This window comes from Echinops telfairi, unplaced genomic scaffold (assembly GCF_000313985.2).
Source record: "Echinops telfairi isolate 266 unplaced genomic scaffold, ASM31398v2 ScPeMD7_44;HRSCAF=162, whole genome shotgun sequence".
Classification (NCBI taxonomy): domain Eukaryota; kingdom Metazoa; phylum Chordata; class Mammalia; order Afrosoricida; family Tenrecidae; genus Echinops; species Echinops telfairi.
The window spans coordinates 4033027-4048542 of record NW_022103942.1 but is presented as its reverse complement, the minus strand read 5'-3'; positions in this window follow the sequence as shown (position 1 = coordinate 4048542).

Genomic DNA, 15516 nt, shown 5'->3' with positions numbered 1-15516 from the left:
TGATAAGAATTGTACGAGCCCCCAATAAAACGATTTAGAAAAAGAAATTCAGCATTTCCTTCATTCATCAGGAGCTTGTGCATTCATTCAAGTCTGAGGTTTTTGTTTTCTTTACCTTGAATTGTAGTCCATATCTAAAGTTGCCTTCTTTGAAATTCATCGGCAAGTGCCTCAAGCCCTCCTTACTCTTAGAAACAATTCACAGGCTTTTGATGAGTCATCCTACAATCTTGACATTATGATCTTCTTCAAAAAGTACAGCTTCTCAGACTATTTGCTCAATATTCAGATTGATTGAGCATGGCTAAACAATACAACACTGATACACACCTTTCTTGATTTTAACTCATGAAAAATCATTTTATTTGGTAGAAACAAATACCTATTGTACATAAGGACAATTCAGCACTCTGTAATTATTATTTTTTTAATGTTATCTATAGTTCGCTCTAATCCACAGAGTAAAATGCCTTTTCTTAGTCAATAAAACACAAATAAACTTTTCTTGCATTCTCTGCGTTCAGCCAAGATCTATTTATGCCTTCTTCTGGTGCAACTCTTTTTCAATTATCTTCAGCATACTTAAAGGTGATATTCATTATTCTGTTTCATAATTTTCAGACTCTGTTGATTCACCTTTCTTTAAAATGGGCACAGATGTAGATACCTTCTTGTCAGTTGGTGAGGTAGCTGTTTTCTGACTTTTCCGGCTCACTATGAGTGTTTCCAGTACAGCATCAACAGGTTGAAACATTTCCATTAGTATTCTTCAGAACCTAAAGTCCTGTTTTTGGCTAATGTCTTCAGCTAACTTGGCATTCTTCCTTCATTTGCTACCTCTTGAAGTGGGTGAATGTTGTCTTGTTCTTTTTAGTCTGTGATTCTTTTCACTCTTTATCTTTTTATTTTATTTTATGGAGCTATAATTAAAATATAAGACAATTCAATAGTTGGAGAATATCAAGAAGGTTTGTGCAATCATTGCCACAATCCACTTTAGAACCTTTTATTCCTCTGGTACCCATTGGGGTTCACGTCCCATTTCCGTTTCCCACCACTTCAAAACCACCAAGTAGTAATCAATCCAGCTAGTGTCTTCATAAATCTAACCACAAGAGCAAACAATAACCAAGAACCCAGCCACCAGGATCATATAAGACAGAGAAAAGCCTCAAGATAAAGCAGAGCATATTAAAATTTTGGAATAAATGCACATTGGGTCCAGAAAAAGATCAAATTACAAGGTATTACATTTCAGCCATCTTCTTTTTTTAAAATCAATTTATTGGGGCTCATACAATTCATCACAATACATAGATCAATTGTGTAAAGCACATCTATACATTTGTTGCCCTCATCATTCCCAAAATTCGCTTTCCTCTTGGGTTCCCGGAATCAGCTCATTTTCCTTTTTCCCCCCTCCCCCTCCCTTCCTCCTCCCCTCTCCCCCATGCACCCTTGATAATTTATAAATTATTATTGTATCTTATATTACACTGTCCGGCGTCTCCCTTCACCCACCCCTCTGCTGCCCGTCCCCCAGAGGGGGTTATATGTAGCTCCCTGTGATCAATTCCCCCTTTCTACACCCCCTTTCCCTCCTGGTATCGCCACTGTCACCCCTGGTCCTGAGAGGTTCATCTGTCCTATAATCCCTGCGTTTCCAATTCCCATCTGTACTGCTGTGCATCATCTGGTCTAACCAGGTCTGCAAGGCAAAATTGGGGTCCTGGTAGTTGCGGGGAGGAAGCGTTTAAGAACTAGAGGAAGGTTGTGGGTTTCATTATTGCTATACTGCACCCTAAGTGACTCATCTCCCCACTACCCCTCTGCAAGGTATGTCCAGTTGTCTAGAGATGGGCATTGGGTCTTCATCACGCACCACCCTCATTGACAAGGATATGATTCCCCGCCACCCACCTTTGGTGTTTAAAGCCTGGTCCCGTTGACCCTTCATGATCACACATGTTGGTGGGCTGCTTCCATGTGGGCTTTGTTGCTTCAGGGCTAGATGGCCGCTTGTTTACTTTCAAGCCTTTAAGTCCCCAGACGCTATAGGTCTCAATAACGGGGCACCATCAGCCTTCTTCACCACACTTACTTATGCACACATTTGTCTTCAGCGTTTATGTGTGGAAGGTGGTCACACAATGATGGTTTTTGTTCTTTGGTGTCTGCTGCCTGTTCCCTTCAACACCTCGTGTTCTCACAGGCTCGTGTGCTTCTTCTCTGTGGACTTTGTTGTTTCCGAGCTAGATGGCCACTTGTTTGCTTACAAGCCTTTAAGACCCCAGATGCTATATATCTTTTGATAGCCGGGGAACCATCAGCTTCCTTCACCACCTTTTTCTTATGCACACATCTGTCTTCAGTGATCATGTCAGGAAGGTAGATATCATGAAATGACCATTTAGCTGAGCAAAGTGCTCTTGTATTAGGGGAGTGTGCATGAGGAGGCCCAATGTCTACCTGCCACCCTACTACCAAACCTATAATTATTTGCACCTAGGTCCGTTCCCCCCTTAATCTTAAATATATTTACATATGTGCATGTCTGTATTTAGGCTTGTATGTATGCCCTTTGCCTCCTACTTCTTTCCTCTATTTCTTTACCAGCCATCTTCTTTTGATGCGCCCTACATGGTTCAATATTTTGCCCTTAGAACCTTTCAATGTTGCAACTCGAGGCTTGCTATTTTTCTTACTTCATTCAGTTTCAGACATGCTTAGCATGTTCTTTTGTTTTTGTTTTTAACTCTAAGTTGTTGTGCATTTTATGATATATAATAATTTATTTTGTTTTCTTGAGCTGCCATTTGAAAATGTTAGCTCAGGTCTTTGACTTCATTTCTTACATTTGCCTTAGCTACTCCATAGAATCTAAAGCCTGCTTCAGAGTACCTTTTGGAATCTTAGTCACTTATTTCTTTCTTATTTTTATAGTTACTCTTTTATTTCTTTGTGTAAAGTGTCTTTGATGTCATCCCCTAACTTGTGTCATCTTCAGGAACTATATGGGATAATAAAGATCTTCACTTTTATTGTAGTGGTGGTTTCCTAGGTGAATATATTCATCAAAACGTATCACCCTGAATATGTGACAATTACTTTTTTTCCCCACTTACATTGACAATATAAAAAATAAAATATGCAAATGGTCTTTATTCACATATACCTTGCACACACACCCTAAAACTTTGAAGAATCAAAGTAATAAAATGTAAATTTAAAGAATATTGACTTATTAGTTCCATCAAATAAATTAGAAGAATAAGAGAAATAATAATGCTATATGTTTAAGTGTGTGTAAAACCTTAATGTCTGTATACTGGCTTTGGAAGTGTAAATTGGTGCAAGCTTAAGAAGAACAATTTAATATTATGGGGCAAAGTGTATCCAGTGTTTTAAAACTATTCATCATAGGCTTTAACCCAAGCATTTTAATTCTATAAATATACTCCAAATATTAATCTGAGTTACAAAAAATGTATGGTATGTTCTTCATACTTTAAAACATGAACATTTATAGAATCAACACTTCACTTTAACAAGACAGGCATAAATATTTTAGAATATTTACTTCAAAATTTTTAAATAAAATAAGTGGATTCTATTTCTTTTTTCTTTAGCCACAGGGTCACCAGTATTTGGAATTTGGTCGTGATAATTCCATGCCTTCTTTTTTTAAAAAATTATTTTATTGAAGGCTCGTACAATTCTTATCACAGTCCATACATACATCCATTGAGTCAAGCACATATGTACATTTGTTGCCCTCATCAATCTCAAAACATTTGCCCTCTACTTTAGCCCTTAATATCATTTGCTCATTTTCCCCCTCCCTCACCCCTCCCTCATGAACCCTTCATAATTCATAAATTATTATAGTTTTGTCATAAATTACACTGTCTGACGTCTCCCTCCGCCCTCTTCTCTGCTGTCCATCCCCCAGGGAGGAGGCTATACTTAGATTCTTGTAATTGGTTCCCCCTTTCCACCCCACATTCCATTCACCCTCCAGGCATCGCCCCTCTCACCACTGGTCCTGAAGGAGTCATCTATCCTGGATTCCCTGTATTCCAAGTTGCTATCTGTACCAATGTACATCCTCTGGTCTAGCCAAATTTGCAAGGCAGAATTGGGATCATGATATTGGGGGGGAGGAAGCATTAAAGAACTAGAGGAAAGCTATATGTTTCATTGTTGCTACCCTGCACCCTGATTAGCTCATATCCTCCCCAAAACCCCTCAGCAGGGGGGTGTTCAGTTGGCAACTGATGGACTCTGAGTCTCCACTCTGCACTCACCCACCTTTACAATGACATGATTTCTTGTTCCTTGATGCCTGACACCCGATCCCTTCAACAGCTCGTGGTCACACCTACTGATGTGCTTCCACCATGCCTTCTGTTTGTTTGTTTGTTTGATTGCATTTGGTTTTTCATGTTTCTACCTTTAAATAAATCATGGTATCATGCACATAATATAGTACACGTTAAACCTTTACTCAGTATGGTGGTGTTTAATGTATTCATTTTAATACATGCAGCTTAGTTCATTAATTGTAATCAATGAATGTTATTTGAATACACTATAAGTAATTAAAAATATCTTAGTTTAGGTGTTAACTTGCATTGTTGTTATTTTTAGATATCTTCAAGTTGTCCCAACTCCTAGTGACCTCATGAGCAGTGGAGCAAAACGTTACTGGGCCCTGTGCTGCCCTTCTAAACCTTGTATCTGAGCCCATTGTAACAGTCACTCTGCCAAGCCATCCCGTTTGAGGGTATCCCCAGATAACTTGTCCAAAGTAAGTAAGAAAAAGTCTCCCACCCTCACTTAAGTACTTCCTCCAGGACAGTGTGTTATGGAAATCCATGTTGTAATATTGAATATTTTTGCCAATATCATAATTCAAAGGCATCGATTATTCTTATGCCTGCACTATTGACTGTCCAGCTTGCTCATGCCTACACAGCAATTGAAAACGCCATGGTTTGAATCAGGAGCACTTTAGTTTTCAACGTGATGTACTTCTTTCTTTAACTTTTTTTTTTTAAGATTTGACTATAAATAATGATTGTGGATCCAAGTAAAGTTAAATTCTCGACAACTTCAATCTTTCCTCCATTCATCATGATGTTAAATATAGATCTAGTTTGAGGATATTTGTTTTCTTTATGTTGAACTGTAATCCACACTGAAGCCTGTTTCTCTGATCTTCATCTGTAAAAGCTATAAGTCCTCCTCACTTTTAGTAGGCAAAACTGTCAATATATTTGACTGATAAAAAGCCTTTCACCAACCCTGATGCCATGTTCTTCTTTATATAGTCGAGCTACTTAGATGATTTGCTCAGTATGTTGATTAAATATATATGTTGAAAAGATACTACCCTGACATACACCTTTTCTGATTTTATCCCGATTTATCATAGATGCTAAATTTTTGGCATTACAAGTAATATTGCAAAGAACATTTTTAAGCGTATCACCTTGTGCATATTTTGCAAATTAATTTTGTAATTTTTTTCTCTAGTGGGTCTCAGATGGGTAGAGGCCAAGAGATTCTGATAAATAATCTGCAATATATAGAACAGTTCTCAGCAAAAAAGAATTGTCTGGTCCCAAATATCCAAGGTTGAGAAAACCCGGTCTAAACTATAATCCAAAAAGTGAAAAAATTGAGTATTTGTTGTGTCATTTTGCTTTTGAATATATGAGGATAAATCAAAACATATTGCTACTAGGATTTTAGTTCATACCTGCATAAGTTTACTCCAAACAAAACTTGTTTCAACATATCTCTGGAGTCAGTAGATGATTATAGATACCTTTTTCTCAGTAATACAGGTGATTTAGTCTCCTTAGGGTGCTTTCAAAAACCATGCATTCAAAAACATTGTCTTCCAGGGGAAATGCTGCACCAGTTAAATTCAATGCAAAGAGGTCAGTTTAGATGATTATTAAAAGTATTTGGGGGAATTCCATAGGGGTAATCTTGGCAGATTTTCCCAAGGGACACATGGTGAGTCTGGATGGTCATTAGGAAGAAGTGTTAAGAACATAGAGAACTGCCGTCCAAGGATGTGGCAGGGCTTCATTGTGTTGTACACGGTGGTCACGAGAGTGGAGGCTGAATCCGTGGCACCTAACAACATTTTCCCAGTCATGAACATTTATCATTTGTACCATTGTTACTTTTATATGGTGTCTGTTTTCATACACAAATTTTAAATTTTGCTATGATCAATGTTGTGATGTTTTGCTGTTTGTTACTTAAGAAATATTGCATGTATTCTCCCATTTTCTTTTTCAAATTTTTTTCTGAAGCAATTTGTTTGGCAGCTTTTACTTAATATTACATCCTAAAAAGTTTTAAGAAATTTCCCTCACTTTCTTTTTCATTCTCTTTGACTATTCTTTTTCTCAGATTTTTTTCTTACAGTCACTATTGCTACTTTATTTTAAACAAAAATTTATTTCACGGAAACTCTTGAAGCTTTGAGAAAATGAATTACTATGCTTTGTCACAAAAATTAATATTGTCTGGGAAAAGACTGAGAACTGTCTAACCAAAAGGAAACAATGGTTGCTTGTTTAGAATTACATATTATACTAAAGGATATACTCATCAATGAGCTTGGGAAATACAGTCAAGTAAACTACCTGTTTTAGGAGAGAAGAACTTTTTTTTTTTTTTTTACCAATTTTGATTTGTCCTCTTAAAAGATGCTATTTAAGTTTACAGTGAACACGAAGTCTGAGATTCACAATCATAATACATAGGTGCATAAGTACGAAGAACAAATTGCAAATGTGGTGTGATCATGTTCATAAAAGCAAAGAGCCAAGAAGTTAAGTCACAGCATTGAGATTGCTCTCATACCAGCATCTTCAAAACATTTATGTAAAATGGAAATAAAAGATAACGGAATTTTTTCTGTGAACTTTTTGAAGCCCCTGCTATCTCTGTATTAGATTAATTGGAAATGAATGACAGACCACTTAATCTAGATATGAGCTGCGGATGGGATGAGGTGACAGTGAGATGAAAATTGCCAACATGACTTGTTCTTCAGAGAAATAATTGACATTAATGACCAAAACTCGGGGGGAAGTTGCCCAGCTAACTTTCTCCTGTTTTTCATAGTTTTCATTTTTTTAATCATTTAAAAAAACATTTTATTGGGGACTCATACAGCTCTTTTCACAATACACACATGCATCCATTGTGTCAACCAAATCTGTACATTTGTTGCCATCATCATTTTCCAAACATTTTCTTTCTATTTGAACCCTTGGTATCAGCTCCTCATTTTTCCCCTTCTTCCCTCTTGAACCCTTGGTAATTTATAAAGCATTATTATATTTTCCTGTCAGCGATCATGTTGGGCAGGTGAGCATCTCAGAGTGCTGGTTTATTAGAACAAAGAGTTCTGGTATTGAGCGATTAATACTAAACCCATAAATATATGTACATAGATCTATTTCACTATTGTTATATATAAATATATTTACATATGTGCATGCCTGTATTTAGAACCTATAAATGCCCATTGCCTCCTAGTTGTTTCCTCTATTTCCAAAAAGGTCATTTTTATAGCAAGAAAACTTGCATTTTTCTTTTGCTTTACTTATTGTTTCCAAGTATCTTAGTTGCTTAAATAGTGGCTCACACATAGTAGCCATTAGGTTTGCATTTCTTTTAAAAACAAGTTAATTAATTTAGCAAGATCCCTGGGCTCTCCCCACTAAATTCCAGTAGCATACACAATCCTAGGGCATCACAATCAAATCATGAAATATTGCTAAATGTCTCTTGAGGGCAAACTTGAGCCCTATTAAGATCTGAAGTAACAGAACAAGCCGAACACACACTCCACAGCCATATCATTTTGCCCATAGAAGTAATTGGGAAAAACAAGATGACCTCATAAATAGAAGTAAGCCATATTTGTAGTATTTCTTGATTTACAAAATGTTTGGTTTCATTCTCAGGACACATATACAATAAAAGAAAAAGAAAGGAACCTAACTTTAGATGTTTCACTGAGAGGTCATTAAAACTAAATCAAATATCTTGGGGCATAAGACAATGAAAAATAAGAATGAGATAAACATTGACATAAATTTTTATTTAAATTTTATTATTTTGTGTAGTATAGTCTTTAGAATTATTACCACCAAGGTTATTAAACAGATAAAGAATACATATTCATACACAACTAAAATAGAAAGGAATGTCCTGGACTTCCACTATAGCTACTTTCTTATCCCAGGGCTCTGACTTCCAAACTGGTGATACTCCATATATATTTCTAGTCAGATTTCAGTAACACTCGGAAAATAATAGAAACAATTAGACAATATGTGAAGTTTATTTTTGAATAAAAGATCTTTTGGCTGCAATAAAAACGAGTTGGCCAAAATACTTAACACAAACACTACCTTTGGGGACACTACTGAATGTTATTTCTTATTTAAACTCGAAGAGTCTCATTGTTGCTTTCTAAAATCATTGCTTATAATAGTTTTTAGCAATTCTTTAAGTATGTTGATGTACATTAATATAACCTGAGGTACCAGTGCCTTAACCTCAATGATTCTGATCAGTATCTCCGTTTTCTGGACTGGAAATACATATTTTGAGTAAACTGCTATGTATTTTGGTTCACAGGATTATGCTCTTCACTGGAGGCACAAAGAAAACAGGTTGGAAAGATCATAAAATTTTTTTGAAATGTAACCAAAGCAGATGATTGTAACATTTTGTGAAATTCCTGGAAGCTACAACAATTACACGTAAAAGCAAAATCTCTCTCAAGAAACAAAAATAATAATGGCATTAATAACAGATGCCTGAAATAGCAGCAGAAAATATTTCAAATTCAATTTCTGATTTATAATTTTAAAGTACATCACAATAATTTGTAAGAAGTTTCTTGTACAACCTCATATAAGAAATGAAAAAGAGAAATACCACAAAATGGCAAAGAGAAAGGAAGTATATGAAGCAGGAACAATTCTATTAATAAACTATAAAAAAATTCCAATAAAGAAATACCTGCTAATAACTAGTGATAAGAACTTTGGTAGGGCTTCTTCAATAAAATATATAAAATTATAATGGTCTAGTAGATGCACTTACTTTTTGAGGAAAAACACATTCAGAATTATCTAAACCCTCTGGTGCCTTTCCAGAGAGCTCCAAAGTGAGAAATTCCTTCTCAAATAGTATTTGATTACCATAACAAGTACTTATACTTTACGGCCTTTCAGCTATTTGCACCACATTTATTTTTTTTTATTATTGTTTTTTATTTGCACCACATTTAAAGTGATCAATTATATAGACAATTGATCCAAAAAATGAGCAATGGTATGAACTTGAAATAAACGTCAATGAAAGAATGAGCCTTTTCAATAATAGTAAATAAGCCTCAGAAATATGATGTGCTTATCATCTGTCTACTGTATTAATTTCCTGAATTGCCTCAAACTTGGTGACTTACAACAAAAACATTTACTCTTCCACAGTTCTGCATCTCAGGTATTTAAAATCAAGGCGTTGTCAGGACTGCGTTTCCTCCAGAGGTTCTTTTAGAAATCTGATTTGTGTCTTTTCCAGCTTCTAAAGTTTGTCAGCTTTTTGGCTAGTGACCACATAACTCCAATTTTTGCCTCCATCTTCCCATTGGCTCTGCCTTTCTGCTTTCTCCTCTGTGCATCTCTTATAAGAACACCTTATATATGATCTAATACCCACCCAGATAATCCAGTAAGATCTTCTCATTACAATTTTGAATCTAATTACATCTGCAAGGCCCCTTTTACAAATAAGATAACACTCACAGTTCAGGGTGTTAGGATATGAACATATATTTGGGGGGCATTATTCAACCCAATACATCCCATAATATGCAAATCTGAAAATTAAGCACTTTTAAATGAAATATGATCAACTACATTTTGTAAGGAGGTCTGAGGATTAATAAGAAATTAATGCAAGGTTGAATGGCATTGAAAAAATAATAGTTTGGGGGGGAAAACAGCATACAAAAGGATATAGGGAGGTTGAGATAGCACTTTTATGTACCAATTTAGCTAGGGCATAATTCTCAGACACCATGCAAACACCTCCTATATTGTGACCTTATGTGAGAAACCATTAATTTCTAGTAGTATTTTACTGTTTCTCTTTTTGAAATAATTTTATTGGGGGCTTATACAACTCTTTTCATAATCCATACATACATCCATTGTGTCAAAAAAACATTTGTACATTTGTTTCCATCATCATTTTCAAAACATTTTCTTTCTACTTGAGCCCTTGGTATCACCTCATCATTGTCCTCCCTCCCCTCTTCTCCATCTTTCATGAACCCTTGATAATTAACAAGTTATTATTTTTTTATGTCTTCTACTGTCTGACATCTCCCTTCACCCATTTTTCTGTTGTCCGTCCCCCAGGGAGACGGCTATATGTAGATCACTGTGATCGGTTCCACCCTAGTCCAAAAAGCAGGCAAAATACATAAAACAATGGTTTTCAAGATATTGAACACCAGACACAAAAAGGGGCAGAATTGTGGATTTCTGGCTCATGGAGAAAGAACTTAGACCTAATGGGATATTGAATGGAGAAGACAGAATTGAGATTCTGTGTACACCAAAGCAAAACTATTTCCCAAGTCCGTGTGTCAGATGCAAGAAACCAAAAGAACTGCAGGGTACCCATTTTAGTTATCATCTGAGTAACCACCAGGACAAAAATAATTAGAGCCAATGAATTGTTGTTCACACAGGGCTAGGAATAGTCCTTGTCCCTCCCAACTAGTCTATAAAACCACATGAGTTACTTAGCAGTCGGTAGAGTAACAGATAGGTCTTATTTGATGAGTGAAAAATAATTAGCCGTAAACTGTGCACTATTTTAGTCTAATCTCACAAATGTAAAATGCATAAACTGAAATGAAAAGTTTACAAGTAGTAGAACTGCATCACAGGACAACACTTTAATGATATTTAATAGATATATAAAAATACCCAGCATCAAACAAAATAACCTGAAAATATCTGGAGTCAAATAATATTTACCTGGCACGTTTGCCAAAGAAAATGCACAACATTTTAATAATTGCATTAAAAGACAATATTCTGTCAGCAGGAAATGTACATCAGAATCACATGGAGATAAAATGTTCAACTATATGAATGGCTAAATTAAAACAAAAAATACTTGAGAATATCAAGTGTTGACAAGGAAGTAAGAAAGAAATTGGAACTCTTATCCATCCCTTGTTAGAACATAAAATAGTATTGGTTCTTTAGAAAATAGTCTGGCCTTTTATTAAAGAGTTAAAGATGCATTTACCATGTGATCTAATCATTAGTCATATATATTTACCAAAGAAAACAGAAAGCATATCTCCATACAAAACTTTTTATGTGAATGTTCTAACTGCTTCATTTATAATATCTAGAAAAATAGGTCCAAATGAATATCAACTGGAGAATACTTAAATCTGCAATGAAAAAGAATAAACTATTACACATTTAGTCATATGAATGAATCTCAAAATATCCGTGAAAGAAACCAGATTAAAAAATGAGTACATCCTGCATGGTTCTGTTTATGTAAATTATTGAAAACATGAATTGGTTTACTGTGACAGAAAGTATATTATACTTGAGGTATAATTATACTTGACGAAAGGAGTTGTTGGAGAAGGGAATTCAAAAGGGGACAGATAAACTTTTGAAAATTATGAGACTGTCCATTATCTTGACTGTGGTGATTTTTGTATGTGAAAAAGCTTTACCTAATGTTATGCTTTAAGAATATTCTTTATTGTTTATAAATAATAGCTCAGTAAAACAATAAAGCTATTAATATGTTTAAAAGTAAGATAGATGTTAACACTCAGGCTTGCAATTATAAAGTTTTTTGAAAAAGAGCTTTAGTTAGTTAAAATAGTAAAGTAGACTTGTAAAGTGACCGAAAGGGAATGTTAAGGTAATTGAGAAGATATGGATGCTACAGCAAAGTGTGCTGAAGAAATTAGATAGTTTCTGGCTATCAGAAAGTATAGTGTCTGGAGTCTTAAAGGATTGTTTTCAAACAAGCAGCCATCTAAGTGAGACATCAACCAAGTCCACATGAAAGAAGCACACAATCATCCGTGATTCAAGTACTATAAATGATAAAATCCAATTCTGAAGGAAGGAGTGGTACCAGAGTTTAAATTTTGAAATTCTGGTTTGCAGAAGGCAATGGATGACAGTGGAAGCCCAAAATATATTCACAGGATCTGCAAATGGAATAAACCTCCAATGATGCCCCTCTGACCATAATTGAGGAATGGGAATATCCTGGTTGCATACAGAGAGTATTGTGGAAGCAATTATAGGAGACTAAAATTATAATCTGACTTGAATGGGTTAAACCTGGTTATCTGATCTCTTTTGGATACATTGTGGTTGATCTGTTTTTCCAGTAGTTTGTGGGGGAATGGGGTTCCCTTCAAATCAGGGCTTATCAATGTTGTATTTTGTTATTGTTGGTAGCATTATTGACTCTCTGTTTTGTGTCCTGTGCTTTTCTTTATGTGAAACTGAAGTTGGTTGAATCTATACAGACAATAACTAGAAGAGGGTTTCTGGCGGGCATGCCATGACAGAGGAAGGGGTGTGTAATGAGGAGATGATGTCAAGAATAACAAGAAGGAAGAAAATGTTTTGAAAATAATTGTGAAAGCAATTGTAAATTACTGCTTGATATGACTGAACTACTGAATAGTATGATGTCTGGATTATATCATAATAAAATGATTCAAAAAATAATAATTGTATGAAATATCAATATTTTAATTATGTGGTAATAGGATGCAACAAAAGAATGGTTAAGTCCAATTAGATCCTGCCAATGACATTAAATGATTGAACATAATTAAATGACATAAGAAAAATAAACATTTATTTTCATTGTATTATAATTTTTGTGACTATATAATCAGAGCAGGGTCAGCAACTGTGGCTTTAATTATGGAATTCAGATCTGAGTATAAAAATATCTCTTGATTATAAAAAACCTTATAGTTTTAGGAGAGGATGAGATAGCTGCATACAGGGCGAGTATATTATATTAAAATACATTTTCCCTGCTCTTTTGTTCATGTTTATACATTTGTTTTTTGCTTGTTTCTTTATTATCAGTATGGGCCAATGAATTCTTAGTTTATAAAGCAGATTATAGTTTACATTTTAGTGGTTTAAATAGGCAATTTATTCGTATCTTATAGTATGTATCACACTTTTCTGTGCTCAATGGCAATTTTGAAAAGTTCTTTTATGAACTGACTGTTCAAGTCTTATAAAAATCTAAAAATATGTTGTTTTTCCTCTGACTTTTTATGTATAGGAGTTTTTATATATTTTGTATATGAGTATTTGGCCATATATATGTATGTATTTTTATGGTGATCATCAAGTTTTTCTTATAAGGCATTTTTTCATGGTCTTAAATCTCCAACTGTTCTTTTAGCAGCCAAGTACATTAGGCATATTCACCACTCAGGGACTCCTAGCATATGAAACCATATATATAACTTATACACAAATAAAATAAAGTTTTTAAAGGTCTATAGGAAATTCATTCTTATAACAATGGCTTCTTCTTTGAAAGAAGGGCAATGTGGTAGCAAAAGGGACTAAACTAAGGTTAATTTTAGGGACCAAGGGAGTTGGCTTTACATTTCAAGAGTTTTAATGTTTTTTAGATAAGCATTTCCATCAATAATTAATATTTGTGGAAAAGGTGACACAATATTCATATATATTGATATATGATGGACTATCTCTGGCATAATTCATATAAAACTGGAGTCAGTATTTGCATCTCAGATTCAAACTACTGGAGGTGAGAGGAGGAAGGGATACATAGGTATACTGAATTCCTTTTTGTACTGTCTGAATTTTTTACCATGAGCATGTTTTATCTCTCTATCAAAATATTAAATCAATGTTCAAAGTAAGTAAAGATGAGCGACACATTAGATGTCATTGTAATAGTGTGTAATGATAAATGTAGTCTGGATATAAAGAAAAGGAGACAAATGGAAAGTGGCCTTTAGCAGTGGTAAGAAGATAGAGGAAGGGGATATGGTTGAAAACACTTTTACTGAAACATAGAGAATGAGACTGAAAGAGAGAAACTCAAATAAGCTACCACAAAGTACAAGCACTAGAAGAAAATTAAGAAGATAATTTTACCCTATATGATTTGCAGCATCTAAATAGGGTCTTGGTTCAGCTATGCAAAACAACAAAAACAATAGCAGGGTGCCCTTCAAAGAGCAAATATAATAAGAAAGATTAATTTTAGCAAACATTTCTGAGCAATGGTTAGCTAAAATGCACTATAGACAATTAAGCAAAATAGACAACAGAATCAGAAGTAGTAGAATAATAATATTGAGTGTCATCCACTAGCATGAAAGTACAGCAGTTTTGTTCTCAAAGTCAATTCCTTAAAAATTCATCTTATTTTCCAATCTTATACATTTTCCCAAGACTCCAGACACATCCACCATTTCATCATGATCTAGTACTAAAAACAAGTGTCCTTTTTGATATTTTTTGCCATTGAAATAATACTCATGGTTCACCATGAATATTTCCTCTTAAGAGAACTTCAGTGCAAATGTCTCCTTTTATAAGGCAAAGATTTTTTTAAATGGGTCCCTTTCTTAATTAGCATAATTAGGATGTGGAGTTTATATTCAAAGGGATTTCACTAATTCTCTATGATTAAAAACTTGTTTACCATACACATATTTCTACTGTGCAATATCAGCAGAAGCTTTCTTTGTTTCCAAAATTAAGCCACTTGCACCTATAAACTTGAAAACCTATACAGCACATATTGAGAGTAATGTTAAATTGTTCAACAGAACTCTGTTGAGAAAAATCTGTATTGGACTTGAACAAATTAAGGAAACCTAAGTTATAAAGGGGAGTAACTCAACAACGGGGATTGTAAATGGGCAGGAGATGTTAGAGCTAGATGAAGAAAACAACACAAACCAATTGGATTTTCTTTTCAAAAGAATTCATTTTCAGCTTGGATAACATCTGTCTGAAAACTTCCACCTCCCCAAAATTAATAGTATTGAAGCACCAGTCTGTGATAACTCTAATTCAGAGCAATTTTGTGTTTGCTAAATGGAATGTGACAGGGATCTGAAATAGGGGTATACTACAGAAAATAATTAGTTGAGAACTAACTTGATAATTTTACCACTGAGAAGAATGAACTGAAATCAACCTTCACTTTAATTATGTGTAAAGAATATGCATAATTACTTGCATAGATAGCAATCAAGAAAAATGAAAATGCATTTCTCTGTTATCTGGTAGATAGCAAGGCAGCTTGTTCAATCTGCTCACCTCTTGTATAGTAAAGAAAGCAAATTAGTGACTATAATGCTATCAAAATTTCACCCCACTGTAAAAT